Genomic DNA, 15,722 nt, shown 5'->3' on the forward strand with positions numbered 1-15,722 from the left:
GTAAAGAAAAGGGAACCCTGGTGTGCTGTCAGTGGGAATGTAAATTGGTGCAGCGCTATGAATATGGAGTATGTTTTAAAAATAGAACTATATGATTCAGCAGTCCCATTCCTAGGTATTTAGTCAAAGATAATGACGACACCAATTCAAAAAGATACATGTGCCCCAATGTTCATAGCAACACCATATGCAATTGCCAAGATATAGAAGCAGCCAAAGTGTCCATCAACAGTTAAATGGATAGAGAAGATGTGTGTGTGGGGGGGTGTGTGTGTGTGTTGGGGGCCGAATATTACTTAGCCATAAAAAATGAAAAACTTTCCAACCACATGGGTGGACCAGGAGAATGCTGTGAAGTAAGTCAGACCAAAAAAGACATACTATGGTATCTATGGCCATACTATCCTGAACACATCCTATCTCGTCTGATCTTGGAAGCTAAGTAGGGCCAGGCCTGGTTAGTACTTGGATGGGAGACCACCTGGGAATCCCGGGTGCTGTATTTTGGTCTTCCCTGGTGGCTCAGATAGTAAAGAGTCTGCCTGCAATGTGGGAGACCCAGGTTCAATCCCTGGGTCGGGAAGATCCCCTGGAGAAGGAAATGGCAACCCACTCCAGTATGCTTGCCTGGAGAAGACCATGGATGGAGGAGCCTGGCAGGCTACAATCCATGGGGTTGCAAAGAGTCAGACACAACTGAACAACTTCACTATTACTATGGTATCTAAAAAATAATGAACATCACAAAACTAACAGACTCACAGAGACAGAGAACAAACTAGTGGTTACTAGTGGGGAGAGGGTACGGAAGAGGGGTAATATTGGGGAAGGGGATTATGAGGTGCAAACTATTAAGTATAAAGTAAGGTACCAGGATATAATGTACAGCACAGGGAATATAGCCAATAGTTTATAGTTTTAACCGTTTATAAAAATGTGAAATCACTATGTTGTATACTTGAAACTAACATAACACTGCAAATCAACTATACTTCACTAAAAAATGGTAAAAGAATTAAGACACAAAAGAGGAAATACAAAAGGCTAAGAAATATTGAAAAAGTTTACAAACTTTTTTAAACTTTTTATTTTATATTGGAGTATAGCCAATTAACAGTGTTGTGATAGTTTCAGGTAGACAGCAGAGGGACTCAGCCACACATGCAATGTGTCCATTCTCCCCCAAACTGCCTGAACCCTACAACCACTTAACACTGAGCAGAGTTCCCTGTGCTATACAATAGGTCCTTGTTGGTTATCCATTTTAAATATAGCAGTGACAAATATTATATTTCTAAGAGTGCTGGTGAAATGCGTGAGGACTAATTGTCTCATATATATCACTGTGGGGGTGGTGGGGAGGCGGTGTAAGTTACTGCAGCCCTTCCTGGATGGAGGCATTTTGGTGACATGTGACAAAAGCCTTCTACCTCAGCATTCTGTTTATCAGAACTGATTCTAGGAAAATGATTGACTTATTTATTGCTTTTCAGAACTGTTTAAAAGGGGGGGAAATCGGAAACAGTCTGAGTGATTTAAACAGCAGGTATCGTTTATGTTCACTGGCATTCCAATAACATTTTTAAAGCCATTAAAATAGTAACATAGAGGGTTATTTAATGCCATGGAATGATAGTGGCATTATCATTGCCATTATCATTTTCACAGGATAATTTTGACATTTTAAGGTTTAAAGAATTTTAAGTTTTAAGTGAAAATTTTAAGTTTAAAAATAACTGGCTACAGAGCACTATGATGTACAGATAACTTGAGTTTTTTTTTTTAATTCTACATTGAGCCCACTTTTTCCCTTCGTTTTTAAAAACACATATTGTATGTGGATAAAACATTGTTGCTTTTATTTGGGGCGACCAGAACTAAAAGGTAATGCCACTAACCTTGGAGAATTTATAATCTTATGGGCTGGGTGGAGGTTGAATTTTATTTATCTCTTTACTTTTGGCTGTACTGGCTCTTGGTTACTGAGCGAGCTTTTCTGTAGCTGCAGCGATTGGGGAGCTACTCTCTGGCTGTGGTGCATGGACTTCTCATTGTGGTGGCTCCTCTTGTTGCGGAGCAGCGGCTCTGGGGCGCGCTGGCCTCAGGAGCTCTGACACGTGGGCTCGGGAGTTGCGATGCCTGGGCTGTAGAGCGCATGCTCAGTAGTTGTGGCGCGCGGGCTTAGTTGTGGGATCTTCCTGATCAGAGGTCGAACCCGTGCCTCCAGCACTGAGAGGCAGATTCCTTACCACTAGGAAGGAGCCACCACCATTCCAGGCTCCTTCCCTGAGCCACCAGGGAAGCCCTTCCCAGTCGTTTCATGTGAATTTTCTGATAGTTACTCACAGTGTGTCTTATAGACCTTCTTCCTACTAAGCAAGAAGACATTATGGAAAAATTGGACTCTGCGTTGAAACTTTCTGCAATTGGAACGGAGGCTTGAACTTAAAAAGTGCCATATATAAAAATAAAGAAAATCTGGCAATTAGGGCTGTGTTAGGGAAAGGGAGGAAATATAATAAATGTTAATTAAGATTGATACTCGTGCTGGAGTTCTTGGGAAGATTGGTTGAATAGAGAGGCTTGAATCCCTGGTTAAACATTAATCTCCAGATTCTTAATGATCATTAACAATAAATAAATCTGTCCTAGTTGGATGTATTTCATAGCATCTGAGCAACCCTGCATAGCCTATGCTGGAATCATAACATCATTGTTTTCTAATGTTGAGTCACTAATGAAACACACACACTTCTATACAGACTGCAGTGAGATCTGTGATTCTTGATGTTTGAATCTACTATGACAGTATAACACATTGACTGCCAAACACTTTTATCATCCATAACATACCTTCTTTAGTTTTTAAAGCCTTACTCTCTACAGTTATTTATTATTTTTCTTTATTTGTGTCATTAATGGAAACTGTTCATATCATGGGCTTTTTATAAAGCTATTCTACCACTTAAACTTTAAAAAAAACCACTTCCTTTTAACGACTGTGATCTTACTCTTAATTTTTGTAACTATATTTTTCTCATTTAAGTACTAAAAGTTCCTTAAATTTTTCCTTACATCCTCTTAAATTAAGACTTTGTATAATAAAGATGAACACTTTATTATCATTTTTATACTTCTATATTTGGTATAAATTCAGAAATGACAGTGTGTGCACACGTAACTGATCAAATAAGTAATCAAATTATTTGAACTTTCTGAATCAGTTTTAAACTCTGTGCTTCCCCAACCCCCCAGAAGCGTGTGTGTATCTATCTATCTATCTATCTATATAAAATAAAAATTATTGTAACCCTGCAATTATTGCTGATTGATTATTTAAAAGAATGCATGCATAAAAAGCGTTTAGGAGTGTGTCTGGCACATAACATTTTATTGGCTGTTTATCAGTTGTCAAGGCTGCCTTTTTGCTTTGGTGCACTTGTGCTCAACCGCCACCAGGAGGCAGACTTGTGTTTGGGAAAGAAGGGAAACCCTGCTTGAGCTGTTTTTAGTCTTTCCCTTTTTCCGTGTGTGTGTGTGTGTGTGTGTGTGTGTGTATGTGTGTACACATTGCTGTAGAAACAGGAACTACTCCTTCTGACTTTTGACTTTTCCTTCTGACTGGCACTGCTTCTCTTTATACTTATAGCTCCTAGCTGTGCTGTTTTTTGGCTTTGGGCTTTTTGCTTTTGAAGGAAGAGCTCCCCAGAGGATGGAAAACACCACAATCCTCCCAGGCCACAGGGCATACTCACAAGGAGGAGCAGAGAGCCATGCTCTGCTGTTTAGAAAGATCATTAGCAACATAACTTTTCATATATGTGGTGTAGCTTAGTAGTTCAAGTAGACATTGTAATAAGTAGAATGAATTCATGGCATGTTGCTATTTTCTTCTTTTAGAGTAATCCAGGCTAAAGGATTTCCCTTTCAACCAGGATAGAGTTTACTATTACTTAACTAACAAAAAACTAAACAAAACAAAAAACATGTAAAGAGGGTGGTGTCATGTCTATTTTTAATAATATCAGTAGTATTCTATTTATAATTTTAATGCTGGTTTTTAATCTTAGTTTTTACAAGTTTTTTTTTTTCTTGGTGGGGAGCAGGAAGGACACTTGGTTGTGGCAAATTGTGGAATTAATTAATTTGCTTTTTAATAAAAATTGTGATAAAGTGAAGAAGCAATACCTAAATGTAGCTTTCCCAGACTTTAATTCCTTGGTTATTTGTGCTTCCGTGGGCAAAATGTTTACAAGACCCCTCATCTGTGTATGAATAAGTTGTAGCTTGCCCACAGAGGCTCGGGTTGGGGGGAGGTGGGGTGAGTGAAAAGGGAGAAGGAATTACTCAGAATTTCCTTTCCTGTCTGTCTCCTCCACTCATCACACCCTGAACACTCTAGAGAATTTCTGAAAGTAACTGTGTCCTGCACATTCTCATAGCATCTATTAGTTATTTATGGTCAACAGCCACATTCATTTCTGTTACCAAGTTTTGGAAATCTAGGAAACATGCATAGATTTTTTTTTTTTACATATTGTTTTCTTATACTTTTAAAAATTAAAATCTATCAAGAGTTTGGGCTCTTCCTGTTTTAATATTAGCTTCGCCTAAGTGAGCATTTTGCGGGTGCAATTCTCTTATGTCCATATGCCTTTCTCCGGCAACTTCTTTTAGTTTTTGCCATCATATTTTAATGTACTTTTTACAAAGGACTCTACTCAAGTAAACATTTGCTAGATCTCAATTCTTACTGATACACAATAATCTCACCTTCCTGGTGTTCCTAATCTCAAAACACTACTATTCTTGAGAGGTCGCCTGATATACTGTAAGTACAATGAGTCAATGAGTCAGTAAGTGGAGTCTTTAGAATACTGCTTGTCAGACTAATTTTTTATTCCTCTGGAACTATTATATTACATCTGATAGAGGTATTGCATTAACCTTTTATTGTGGTTATTAGTGAGGTCTCCAGAATATGAGTGGTAAAGTTGAACTTTAACCTTTTCTCAATCCCTCATTAATACAGTTAAAAGATTTTTTTTAAGAAATATAACTGACCTACAGTGCTTAGTTCCAGATGTTATAGTAGGCGTCTTGCTTAAAACTGTAACTGGGAACACTTTTGTCTGAGGTATTAGGTTTCTATATAGGTTTATGTAAAATATCTGAAAAAATGCCCAGTGTTACTACTAGTGTGTATGTGTATATATATAATTACAGTTTAAATTATAGGTATAATTATAATTTAAAACATCAGAACACAGACTACTTTAATGAAGTCTTAATTCTTTATAATTACTAAATAAGTATTAGGCACATCTCAAAGCAGTTGTATCCCCTTAAGGATCTTCCAAGTCATCACCGAACCGGTGACATTATTGGTTGTTATGTAAAGCACCTAAGACCACCCACTTTCTCCTCCCCTTCACCATCTCTGATGCAAACCATAACAACCCCATAGCATGTTCAGTGTGATGTCATTCAGAGGCTGCTGACTGCTGGGGCTGCTAGGAGGAGTTGCTTCAGAGGAAGAGCATTGTTTCGACAACATCTGGCAGTGGAAGCGGAAGCCAGAAGCACTTGGATAGCTCTGGGGCTTTTCTTTTGTGCGGGCGCGGTAAGCAGCGTCTGGCATGTAGGCATGTTTTCTCTCGCTCTGTTTCTTGGCCTGGAAGACGAGTGCAGGGTTGGAAAAGACAGTATGTGAGAGCCCGTGTGGGAGCTGGTTCTTCTGTGAAATTTTCTTTCCACCTGTTCTGAAGACATGTTGTTGTCTCCCAAGTTCTCCTTGTCCACCATTCACGTCCGGCTGACTGCCAAAGGGTTGCTGCGGAACCTGCGACTCCCTTCAGGGCTTCGGAAAAGCACTGTCATTTTCCACACAGGTTTGTCTGGCACACCTCTCTCTGCACTGTCACACTGGGTGGGGGGGCCCTCGTGGTTACCTTGCAGGTGCTAATCAGAAATTTCCTAAGGGGACAGATTATTGAGGAAAGAAAGCTCTAATGGGAGAACCAGGCATAATTTGTCAAAATAAGCAGCTTTCTCTTGTGCTTCAACACGTGTGCCTAGCACTTTTCCTCGTCTGCAAGCTACTGTCCGCTTGGTTTGTTCGTTGAAAGCCGGACTGTTGCCTGGATGCTCCCAGCTCTTTGCTCTGACACCAGCCAGATCTGGAAAAAAAAATCAGCACCTGTTCGGTTACATTTTCCTTCAGATGATTTTGGAAATGGGCGGCAGGTAAATCAAGACAACTAGTTCTCTTTCCTTAAAAGAAGGAGATGAAAAGAGAGGGTTCCGTAGTTTTTCGTTCTGTAGTTCCTCACTGAGGTTGTGACAGGCTGGTTTGGTATACTAAACGATTGCTGTGTTCTCGACATTGCTGAAATAAAGCATCATAATGGCTGTGGACAGGTAGGAAATGAACCACAAATTAAGTTTCCCAAGCTTCATGGTGAAAATGTTTTTGCAAATCACAAGAGACTGCCTCTGATCTTCATGCTTGTATCTGCTTTTTATTTTCTGTGCCTAGAGATGGAAATGAATGCAGAGTATATTTTAGGCACATGTCACTGGCCTGCCCACTTTTAGAGGATTCATTTGCCTCCTGTCACTGCCTGTTGTTTGGATATAATTGCAACTGTGGTCAATTAAGTTGATTTCATGCTATAAACACAGGAGTACTGATCGTTTGAATTTGGGCTGGTTAGTGGTAACCGTGCTAGCATCCTCCGAGTATGTAAATATTGAGTAGATGTTGTTTTGTTCCCCATGAATGCCGGCTCTTCTGGGTCTTGTTTTCCATCTCTGTCCCCAGTGATTTTTCTCAGCTGACTGCTTTTAGTTTTCCCAGGGGCATCTCCCTGCTCTGTGGGATAATTCCAATTTTTCTCCAGCACCTCTTCCTTGTGTTTCATAACTCCCCTTGACCTGTCACCGGAATCTGCCAGCCTTTCCCTCTCGGTCTGAGCTGACAGCTGAAGGTAAATGGAACAAGTTCCGAGGGAACCAGTGGCTGTGTCTTTCCTAGCCTATACGCCACTGTCATTTTTCTCAACTTTAAAGAATAAAAAGGTGGAAAATAAAGATGTAAGGGTACTCTGTATTTGTAACAATCTATAATCTAAAATAGCTCCCAAGTGGCTTTTAATTTCAACTTAAAAAAAATCAATCCACATTCCAAGTTAAAAAGAAAATCAGACAGTGCAGAAGGTTGTACAATTCCAGGTGAGCCTCTTTCTTACCCAGGCCCTCTCCACAGAGGTAGTCATGCTCGTGGGGGCTTGTTTATCCTTCCAGTAATTTTTCTAGTCATGTGTAAGCCCATGTAAGCTTTTTTACCACTTTTTGTTTTACAGAAATGGAAGCATAATATATGCTTTTTTATAGCTTACTTTTAAGCATGGATGTATCTTAGATTTGCATGTTAACGCATTTATCTACCACGTGCGTTTTAGCAGTCATATAACATCCCGTTGCTGACTGAGCCAGGATTTAAACCAACTTTCCATTAGAAAACATTTCAGGTTGTTTCTACTGTTTTTATGAAGCAGATAGCTTTACAAGGCAGCTTAAAGCTTTTATTACCAGAGTTTCACTAATAGTGACACTTGGGGCACATTTTATTTTTTGAATTTACATAAAAATATTTTGAACCATTCATTTGATGGCCATCATAGTTTCAGTGTACTTAAAGGTGATCTAGTTTATCTGATTTTACACCAGGAGATCAGAGGCCCAGAGAATTAACTTGCCCAAGGACACACAGCCAGTGGCAGAGATGGGACTAAAACCTGGGACCTCTTGGTTTTGTTTTTTGTTTTTTTAGATTTTTTTCCAGCTGTGAATCTTGCTGTAATTCTGTTAGATCTAGTGAATAGCCATGATGGAAAAAAGAGTTTTGCATGTAGGAAGCATTTTATAATTAAGTAAAGAATATAATTCTACTTACCCCAGTAAGAATCTTTTATGAGCTTATCCATTTTACATAACTAGAGGGTCTGAGAAATCTTCCAATAAAAAATAGATTGGAGTAGTCACATTTCTTCTTATCCACCTGGGTTGTAAACAGTAGAAAAAGAGGTGGTGTTGCTATTGGTTGCTGCACTGACAGTGGTATTGGCCTGGATTCCAAGAGCCCAGGGTTGTAGCCTTGGTTCTGCTGGTAACCAAGGCAGTGACCTTGATCACTTAACCAAACAGGGATACAGAATAAAGGAATCAGATGAGATGATTTCCAAGGTCCCTTCAACCTCAAATTCTGTGAATTTCCTGGCTCCAGATTTAAAAGTCCTTGATGTGTTACTGACACCTGAAAATTATTCTTATCTAAACCAGTTCTCTGCTTATTTCCCAAACTCAGTGAATACTGATTTATTTCTCTTCACACCACCATTGTTGGGTCCTTAGTATGTCCTCAAATCCCCCATTGTTCTTTCTCATTTAACCACAATTCTTGGGTTGCAAGACTCTATGACTCTGTCTTGTAAAATCTCCGTTGTTTTTACGCTCTCTCTACTCTGCGGGCATGCTCAGTCACTCCAGTGGTGTCTGACTCTTTGCGACCCCAAGGACTCTAGCCCACCAGGCCCCTCTATCCATGGGATTCTCCAGGCAAGCATACTGGAGTGGGTAGCCACGCCCTCCTCCAGGGGAGCTTCCTGACCCATGAATCACACCGGGGTCTCCTGCATTGCAGGCAGCTTCTTTACCAAGCTACCAAACTACCAAGGAAGCCCAGTAATACTGGAGTGTATTGCCTTGCCCTCCTCCAGGGATCGTCCCGGAATTTCCAATGGCTCCTCCATCGGCAGGTGGGTTCTTTACCACTGTACCACCTGGGAAGCCTTCTGCCTACTCTAGTTCAGGCTTTATTAGTAGGCTGAAACATTTGAAATTGCTCTTCTTAGAGGTAAAAAACAGTCAAATATCAACAGTTTTGTTATCACCCACTCTAATACTTTGGAGCTTTTTGAAGGATTTTATAGTTTTGGTCTTTGCCACCAACCAGCCTTTCCCTTGCTTCCAGACTATCTTTTCACATTGCAGGGTCAAGTCATTCATTTCATAAACAAGTATTTGTTAGATATGTCCTGTGTGGCAGGTACAATGCCAGATGCTGATACTGTAGCCAGGACTAAGTCACACGTTAGCCCCCTGCCTTCCCACAGCCCACGGTTTACCACGGAGTCAGGCAAAGACCATCAGACAGTCATGGTATGACATGGACTAGGTGTCCAGGCAGCTCCCAGCAGGCGAGGCTGACCCCCAGGTCTTCCACGAGAAGAGCCATGTCAGCTGGGACCCCAGGATAGGAGGAATTAGCCAAGAAACAGAGTGTTCCGGGGAGAGAAAATAGCATGTGAAAGCCTGGAGGTGAGGGAAGCCTTGAAGGTGAGCTCCTTCAAGAAAATGAAAGAATTTTAACACATTGGAGCATGGACTGTGGAGGGGGAGCTGCCAGCAATAAGGTGGTGGTTATAGGGGTCCAGATGGAATGGGCCCTTTTACCAACCTTTGTGTGGGGCGCTATACACTGTAATATTAATAAATTGATTGGCAAAGCGTGCTGTCTAGTCCAGGATACAGTTCCCTCTGTTAAACAGACGCAAGGAATGAGTGTGAATATGTCAGTTTGGGGTGATGTTGCAGGATATCCAGAGTAGATGAAGATGGTAGCATCCCAGGAGGGCCCACACCTGCTCAGAGGGCCAAAGTGGTCCCAGTGACTTCACCAAAGCACCCGGTTCAGTGTAGCTCAGAATTTTGCCTCAACGTATTCATTTACATCTTATGAGTCAGCAGGGGGAAAGGAATCGTCTCTGTAGAAATATTCCTTGCCTCCAGTTCTGTTGGAATCTGGGTCTTCTGTGCAGCTGGAGATGAGATACTTGCACTCATTATTATGAAAAGTGCCAGTTTGAACCTCAGAGTTGATATTCTCATTGACCCATGAAGGCAATTCACTGCACTAAGAGAATTCTTTCTGCTGAGCTAGTAAGAGTAAAAGCAATTACTCTAAGCAAAGAGGGGAGGTGTGTATTTACACATACTCTGAGGAAAGGCAGGAGGAGTATTATTAATAACACAAGATATTTTCATTTACTTGAAGCCACACTAAAGAGAACCATTTTGCCTAGGTATTTGGTAAGAGTGAGGCAGAACAGGATTAAGTGTTTAATTAGAATGAAAGTCATTGTAATGTTCTTATGTTTGGTGTTCACTTTTCAGACTGTCCAACAGAAATGCTTTTAAAATCGTTTTATTTATTTATTTTTGGCTGTGTGTGGTCTCTGTTGCTGCAAGGGCCTCTCATTGCTGAGGCTTCTTTTGTTGCAGAGCACAAGATCTTGGGCACTCTGGCTTCAGTACTCGCAGCATGCGGACTCTGAAGATGAGCTCAAGAGTTGTGGCGCACAGGGCTTAGTTGCTCAACAGGATGTGGGATCTTCGTGGATCAGGAATTGAACCTGTGTTTCCTGCACTAGAAACATATTTACCACTGAAGCACCAGGGAAGCCCCAGAAATGCTTTTAGATGCAGTTTGTTAAGGCAACTTGACTTAAAGGAGTTTATTTGTCTCACATAGCAAGAAGCAGCTCTTACCTTGCTCAGAGGCTCAGCAATGTCAGGATTAACACCTATGCTATTTTCTTAGCCTTTTTCTCATGAATGTTGCCTCGTGATCTCACAATGGCTGCCGCAGGCAGCAAAAACAACACCCAGGGAAGGGGCAGTGCCATATCACTCATGCTTGCATCTCATTGGCTAAATCTCAGTCACATGGCTGTTTCTAACTGCAAAGGAAGCTGGGAAATTGAGTGTTTCACTTCTCCAATCTCTATAGTGCATGCAGGTAAAGAGAGATTAGAGAGAAGGCAAAACTAATTTCTCAAAAGCTAATACTGATAGCTTATAAATAAGGGCAGTATATCATTTAACAAGTTGAATCTTGCAACACACCTCATCGTTTCTTCTCTTTTATGATATGAATTTTTTTTGGTAATGATCACCTAGTTTGTAACTATGTTAATTGGACACTTTCAAGTTATTTTTTTGTTTGGACATAGAGGTTAATATTTGATTTTGCTCTCTTAAATGAATTAATTTTCAGTTATAGTACACTGAGAAAGAATGTTCTCAACATTAAATGTGTTTTTATGTACTTAAAATGTGTTAATAAAAGATATTTTATTAGGAACATATATGGTGGAACACCTAGTCATGCATTAAGGTGATGCTAAATTTTAATTTCTCTGTGTTTCTCTCACACATTACAAAATATAGAAGCCAGTGAAAGCATTTTAGAAAGCTCCCATAAAATAACTATATATTTAGAATTTTTGTAAGAAATTAAAATATTCAGTCATTTGTATAATGCAAAAAGACATCAAAAGGATCAAATTCAAGAACAATAGAGGAGCGATATGGCCTTCCACCACCCCCTTTGTTATCACTTCTGTGAATCCACAATTTTCTTTTCAGTTTCCTGAAAGGCAGCTTTGAAAATTACACTGGCCTCATGCCACATTGATAAGCATTTACTAAGAACTGGTTCTGTGAATGGCATTATGTTAAAAATGTCTTGGCATAGACTGACACTGAACTCTCTGATACGGCAGTCTTATAGCTTCAGCTTTGCTATGACATTAAAAGGTGCCCTTTCATAGCTATTGCAGTCTATTTAAGAGAGTGGTGATATGTTAAATGAATTTTTACTCATAATAGGTAATATTTTTGAAAAGTCTTTAAAAGTTAGATGTTGAAAGAAAAAGATAAAGTTTTACCATGCCAAATTGTGCTTTAATGTGGTATCTGTTTTCACATAAACATAGAAAATAAACCATACAGTATAGTTTGAAGTTGGATTCAGAATGGGAAGTAAGACAGGGTTTTTCATCTGGAAAAAATGGAAGAATGTGGCATGGGAAACATATATAGTAAATGCTTATTTAATTAGAAACATTGAAATATTTAGGTTGAGTTTTGGATAGTAGGGAATCACCCTATACATGAAATAATACAGATTATGGTACTTTTTTATTAGCTCTAGAGCATGTTTCACAGCTAGTAATAGTGTTTTATTAATAGTATGCACATTACTGTTTTCTTAGGTAAAAAGACAACAGGTGTGTTTTTAAATGTATCCAAAATTGGACATTATTTTTCTTATTTGGCTTAGGTGATACTTTGGGTTATTTCAGTACCTGAAAAAGAAAGAAAGTGTAAATTGTTCAGTCACGTCCGACTCTTTTGAGATCCCATGGACTGTAGCCCTCCAGGCTCCTCTGTCCTTGGGATTCTCCAGGCAAGAATACTGGAGTGAGTAGCCCTTCCCTTCTCCAGGGGAATCTTCTCGACCCAGGAATCAAACCTAGGGCTCCTGCACTGTGGGCGACATTTTACCATCCGAGTCACCAGGGAGGCCCTAGCACATGAGAGTCCTTTATAAAAGGCATCAATTATGTAGCTCTGGGTAACATTAATACCAGTAAAGCTTCTTATTGTGTGAGAGACTGGGCTTTTTCCTATTGTCCCTTGTTACTTGAATTTTAGACATCTCATGCCCAAATTATTTTTCCATAACTTGTTTCTATTTTGAGAACAACATTCTCTTTTTACTTATTATTTATAGTATCTGTGCTGTGCTTAGTCGCTCAGTCATGTCGGACTCTTTGCAACCCCATGGACTGTATGTAGCCCGTCAGGCTCCTCTATCCTTAGGGATTCTCCAGGCAAGAACACTGGAGTGGGTTGCCATGCCCTCCTCCAGAGGATCTTCCCCACCCAGGGATCAAACCCAGATCTCCCCCATGGCAGGCGGGTTGTTTACTATCTGAGCTACCAGGGAAGCCCATTTGTGTTAGAGAAATTCCTAACGTTGAATGTTTTAATTGGCTATTCTAACTTTTGTTTCTACTGTCTATTAAAGGTAGTCTATCATCTTTAATTCACAATAAGGAGATTTTTGACCCACTTTGGGGATTTATTTTCCCCACTCAGATCTTTTGTCTGCATGTCCCTTGTTTCATCCCTGCTGCTCTGCTGGGGGCCCTGCTTGATGAAGAACACGTGATTGCACATGGCCGAGATGTTAGGGACACCGCCTGTGGCTGTGGAGCACTGACCCACGGGGCCTGGCCTCGCTGGCACAAGGGTGACATCACCTAAGCTGGCTAGCTCAAGGTGGAAAAGTCCAGAAAAGACAGTTTTAAAAAATCTAACAAGGTACATGTGCTTGCAGTGGATACAGCAAGAAGGGCCACGTAGAGTTTTGTTTGTTCTTGTTTTGGAAATGGTTCTTTGTGGTGACAGAGTGTTATTCTTGGTGCCGTGTTCGTCCATGTGGTAAAGTTAAAGGGACGTCTTGGCATTTGCCGTCGTCACTGAAATCAACAGCACAGCTCGGCTCTGTGATGCCTGTGACGGCTCGCATTTAATATTTTGGGTCATTTGCCTCAGTAACAAAGAGAAAGAGCCAGTCCCAGAGCTGCTATCCTGTGAAGTGACACCTCAGTCACATCTTTATCTTCCTCCTTGTGCTCTGAGGAGAGTGAAAGTGAAGGTTGCTCAGTAGTGTCCGACTGCTCTACAAGCCCATGGAATTCTCCAGGCCAGGATACTGGAGTGGGTAGCCTTTCCCTTCTCCAGGGGATCTTCCCAACCCAGGGATCGAACCCAGGTCTCCCACATTGCAGGTAGATTTTTTACCAGCTGAGGCACCAGGGAAGCCCAAGAATACTGGAGTGGGTGGCCTTTCCCTTCTCCAGCGGATCTGCCTGACCCAGGAATCAAACCGGGGTCTCCTGCATTGTAGGTGGTTTCTTTACCAACTGAGCTACCAAGGAAAGACCTATCCAGTTTGTGCATATACATTGTAAACAAGTATAACAAGAGACGCTTATTTCTTAAGTTGAGATAAAAATTCAGACTTTCTTCCCTTACTATAAAGTTCATGTTTCAGAAGAAAATTTTGCTTGTTAGATGATTAAAAATATTTTCATTTGGCATCTTTGGAATTTTTAATGTAATAGGCCTGAAATTTTACTACTTGCTGGTATTTGCAGTATGCTCTTCTAGTCATGAAACAAATCCAGAAACTTAACATATTAAGGTGCACTTCTATTATTTAGAAACAAATTGATGGAAAATTAGTCAACAAATTGATGGAACTGATACTTTCTTAAAAGTATTTCTGAAAAAAAAATTTTTTTTCAAATGCAATGGATTTCTGCTAACTTTTATTTACAGTTAGTAGTGCATTTTAAGAACATGAGAAATGTGTTTTTCTTTCCCTGCCAGCCACATGGAAAATGTTTAATATCAAGTTTGGTTGGTTTTTCAGGCAAAGTTGTCTAAGCAATAATTATCCTGAAATAAGAGTATTTAATAGGAATATGCCTTCTATCCTGTAATCTACTTTTGAAATTAAAAAGTAAAACCATTTTACATATGATACATAGCACTGCAGCAGGTCCAACAGTCTAGTACTATAAAATTTTAATAGGTGTCTTAAGGCGCTCCTCCCCATCTGCCTCCAAAAGAATTAGCTTGGGTAATTTTAAAAGTCTAAACACTGTGCTTTGTTGAGCTTGAAATGTTCCACTGTAAGCAAATGCCATACCTACCTAGAAGTAGAAAAATGCTATATGTGGCTTCTAAATTATGATTACTAAGAACTCTTCTAGAGCAAACGCATAGTGAAAGGAATATTGAAAAGGTTTATATAAATTTAAGCTAATGACACTAATTTGTTTCTTACTTTGTTTAATTAAATAATGGTTAGATGCCAGGAAGCAAGTGTCAGCACCTTAACTATAATATGCATGTTGTTAGGCTTGAGGGCTTCTTCCCCCCTTGTCAAGGCAGATGCTAACTTCCTCCTTTCATACAACACTGAGTAGTGATTTCTTATGAAAGCTTGGACTGAGTAATGATTTCTTATGAAAGCTTGGTAAGAGCGTCTAGCTTTCTGTGGGTCTGCAGTTCATCAAGCTGGGAGAGTGTGTGTTAACAGGCTTGCACTGAGTGTGCCGTGTTTAGTCGTGTCCGACTCCTTGTGACCCCATGGACCGTGGCCCACCAGGCTCCTCTGCCCATGGGGATTCTCCAGGCCAGAATATTGGAGTGGGGTTGCTGTGGCCTCTTCCAGAGGATCTTCCCAACCCAGGGATCGAACCCAGGTCTCCCGCATTGCAGGCAGATTCTTTACCATCTGAGCTACCAGGGAAGCCCTGGCTTGTATTAGGGGCAGCATTTGGGACAAGGGGAAGTAAAGAACTGATTTGCTCCTGGGGAAAAGACCCCAGCTGACAAGTCCATTTGGAAAGCCTTATGGGACTGGTGAGGCTAGAACAGCATCTTTCTGGAGAATGAGGAGCAGGGTATTAGAGTGTAGGATGCCTGCCCACCGGCTCCCTCGGCCCTCTCTCTGATTCTCTGATCTGCTCCTCTGTGTGTTACTTCCGAGCTGGAAACTATGACTTACCCGGCACTCCTCTTGATCCAGCTGGTCGCTAAGTTGTCCTGCTCTGCCTCATAAACACATTCGTCATTTCCTGCCGGTTCTCACTGCCCTGGCCACGAGTCCCTCCCTGACCCCGGGCCTCCCTTCGCTCATCCCCTCAGATCCTCCCCTTCCCCTGCGTCTCCAGACTTGCTCAGCACTGCTCTGGGTCTCCTACCAGAATAAGCCTTGTATGGCACTCCTGTCTGGC

The 15,722-nt window shown here is 40.8% G+C and overlaps 1 protein-coding gene, 1 non-coding gene and 1 pseudogene across 3 annotated transcripts in view; 2 read left to right on the top strand and 1 right to left on the bottom strand.

Moving 5' to 3' along the window:
- Positions 1 to 15,722, top strand: part of MTUS1 (microtubule associated scaffold protein 1) — a 157,839-nt gene that overhangs the window by 84,577 nt on the left and 57,540 nt on the right. The gene's annotated exons all lie outside the window — the stretch shown is intronic.
- LOC128068412 (uncharacterized) lies at positions 388 to 506 on the top strand (annotated as a pseudogene).
- Positions 14,776 to 14,902, bottom strand: LOC128068434 (U6atac minor spliceosomal RNA). Its single transcript, XR_008201495.1, has one exon. It is a non-coding gene; the product is annotated as a U6atac minor spliceosomal RNA (small nuclear RNA).

The sequence above is a fragment of the Budorcas taxicolor genome, chromosome 24, assembly GCF_023091745.1.
Source record: "Budorcas taxicolor isolate Tak-1 chromosome 24, Takin1.1, whole genome shotgun sequence".
NCBI classification, from domain to species: domain Eukaryota; kingdom Metazoa; phylum Chordata; class Mammalia; order Artiodactyla; family Bovidae; genus Budorcas; species Budorcas taxicolor.